Below are 3,080 nucleotides of genomic sequence, written 5' to 3' on the forward strand. Positions count from 1 at the left end.
TCTGTTGATTTCAGAAAATATCCGTATCTGTTGATTTCGATAGTGAGAGATCAAGCCTTTGGAAAAGGGCTTTTTTTTCTCCATACTAAATAGGGAAAACCTGCCACCATTTCTCCAATAATGACAACATTATTTATTTTCTATTGTAATTTCTTACTGGAATTTACAGGGTGCTGTTGAGTATTTCTTGCATTTGAGCACTGAATTATTTAGATCTCATATGACATGACCAACTACAAAGAAACATTGCATTTTATGTTTTTTTCAGCTTGAAAGATAAGGTAGGATTTAGTGCAGAGTATCTCAGGTACTCAGAAATGATGTCTTTAGGAAGGTAATTTTATCTTAGGGAGGAAAATTGTTTTTATTACAAACTAGTTGGGAGTAGGGAGTCTCTGTGGCGCAATCGGTTAGCGCGTTTGGCTGTTAACCAAAAGGCTGGTGGTTCGAGCCCACCTGGAGACGATTGTTCCCTTTCCTCTGTGCATGGCAGGGGGGTTGGAACTAGATGGTCTTTAAAGTCACTTCCAACCCAAATGATTCTATGGAACCTTGGAAAACAAATTTTCTGTTAGCCTCAGGCTCACTGAAACATCTTTGCTGAAGTATCAGCAGTGGGTTAACAGACTGAAATATTTCCATGCATCATTATTTAAAGATGAAATTGCATAGAGATAGTTCAATTTAAGAAGACTATCACAGAGTGTTCTTAGGGTTCACACTGTTCTGACCTTTATTTTTGTCTATATGGTGCTCTGTTGTGTTTCTGTGAGCTCTAATGAGAACATGAACATTCTATGATGTTGGAATGTAAACATAGATATGCAAAATGCCAGCATGGGCTACTGTGCACCTCAGGCTTAGCAAAGATTTGTAATTTAGGAATTAACAGCTGAGTAGTTGTGCCATTTGCAGAAATGTTGTGTTATGAGCCTGGTGAGTTGGAATCTGCAGGACAGCTGTTATTGTTTGTTTCTAGCTTTAAATTTCCTGTGTATGGCACACTTGAATAATTGCTTCTAATGACAGGCATATGGATCTAATTCTTTGATGTGATGTTCTGCTTATGCTTTAAAACCACTTGCACTGAAAGGCTTAACTAAAAGAATATGACTTTCTCTAGAGCTTAAAACCAGAACAAAACTATGTGCAGTGAAACCACTGAAGCCCATATCCTTCAGCAGTTGTCTCTTGTTATCAGTTTATAAGTCAGCCCTTCTCTGTCATACTTTAAGCCCACAGTCTCACAGGGAAAACAGATATAACTCTCTATCCACTGCCCATCTGCCAGTTTTCATGGTGTGTGTCTAAGAATTTAATCTTTTTGAAATGTCTTCCTTTCTATAGTGCTGGAGCATAAGGATATAAATACTAGGATAGAGGCAACCAAAATGCTGTTTTCAAAGCTGAAAGCAAAAACCCTAGCATACTGTCGACATTGAAGCAGGAAGCAGAGAATTAGCTGATAAAGAGGTAAGACAAGAACAAAATATATATACATATAATATATATATATATATGGCCTTGATCTAAGGGAAAAAATGGACCTAATACAACCAGAAGAGAGCTTTACTCTTGTCTGTTGGATTTGACAGAGCGCTTCCATTCTGCAAATAAGCCTTAAAAACGCCTCCTGTTTTTCAGAAGACGGCTCTACGCCCTCAAGGTGGCAGAAGAGTGCAAAGCAACTTGAAAAGGGAAGAGAAATCCCGGCCGTTTTTCAACACAGTAGATCACATCAGATAATCAATTTAAATTTGTTATTTTTAGTATCACAGAATCAAAGAACGATTTGGGTTGGAAGGCACCTTAAACATCATCTGGTTACATTCCCCCGCCATGGGCCCAGGTTTCTCAAAGCCCTGTCCAACCTAGCCTTGAACACTGCTAGGGATGAAGCGGCCACAGCTTCTCCGGGCAAGATAATGCTATAATGAGCTTCAGAGATTCAGATAGTAAAAAGTACTAAATAGTACTGCATACCTAAAGTGACAAAAGTCCATCTAACAGTGGTATCTTTGCACAGAGGTGGTTGCAGCGGCCTGGCAGGTGGGTTAAGGACTGTATGTTAAAAAATATTTACAAGCTCTTAATCAGATGAATTTGCATCTGCTATTTCTGATTCATAGAACCTGACACCTCAAAGCCTAAATCATTATTGTCTTTTCTACTCTGAGTGAGACTGCAGTTTGTTGCCAGGAGCTTTCCTGGTTTGGAAGGGTGCTCTTCTGCTAAACTAGTATGTTTTCAGGATGAGCTGTAATACTGATCCTTGGTCAGCAGGTCAGAAGATTTGGCTAGTAACCATGACAGTGAATTCGGGAAAAAAACAACCAAAACAAGAAAAACTCTCTGCAGGAGCCGGTAATGAGCGGTTAAGTCAATAGGTGGTGCACTATGCGCGTGGAGAGCTGCTTTTGCTGGTCCCCTAAGGGCCTTGAGGATTTGCGTTCTAGAAAACTTGTTTCATTTCACCCAACCAACCAGTTTCAGTAGCTTGAAAGCAGTAAGAGAAAATAAAACGTGTTTTTAAGACGGTGTTGGTAAGTACTGGAATTAATGACATGTATTTAAAATGCTTGTGTTTAAAATGGCATTCAAATGTTGCATTTGTTTTGATACTTATATTTGGCTTAATGAGAACCATCGTTTGATGATTAGTTGGAGAGTGCACTCAAACATGGAATCACGTTTGGAATTTTGCTCATGTAATGCCTGTAGTCAGTCACCCATCTTCCAGGAAAGGACAAATTTCTTCTAGCCTAAGAATACAGACACACAGTCATTTCTGTGGAAGATCTTAGTTTATGCACCACATATTGCTTTATCTGAACTTGCTATTATCTCAATGTTTGAAATGCCTTCCAGATTTCTTCTTGTTCTGAATGCAAACTTTAATCTATTTTTAACCCTGTTGTTTAAACTAATTTATGTTAATATAAACTGGTTGCATTACTGCTAATAAATACCTGATCATAATTAAATTCTCCAGAGATAATCCTTTTAAGGGGGCAGACTACTCCCGAGGATAATTAAGCTCACTTTACCAGAAGTTTATTCAACATTTTATATTCCTGAAA

General features: G+C 38.4%; 1 non-coding gene across 1 annotated transcript; it reads left to right on the forward strand.

Moving 5' to 3' along the window:
* Positions 1–391: 391 nt before the first annotated feature.
* Positions 392–465, forward strand: TRNAN-GUU (transfer RNA asparagine (anticodon GUU)). The gene has a single exon. It is a non-coding gene; the product is annotated as a tRNA-Asn (tRNA).
* Positions 466–3,080: the final 2,615 nt, after the last annotated feature.

The sequence above is a fragment of the Neopsephotus bourkii genome, unplaced genomic scaffold (assembly GCF_033783945.1).
Source record: "Neopsephotus bourkii isolate Nb327-2 ecotype Australia unplaced genomic scaffold, CSIRO-AGI_Nbou_v1 NB_479, whole genome shotgun sequence".
NCBI classification, from domain to species: domain Eukaryota; kingdom Metazoa; phylum Chordata; class Aves; order Psittaciformes; family Psittacidae; genus Neopsephotus; species Neopsephotus bourkii.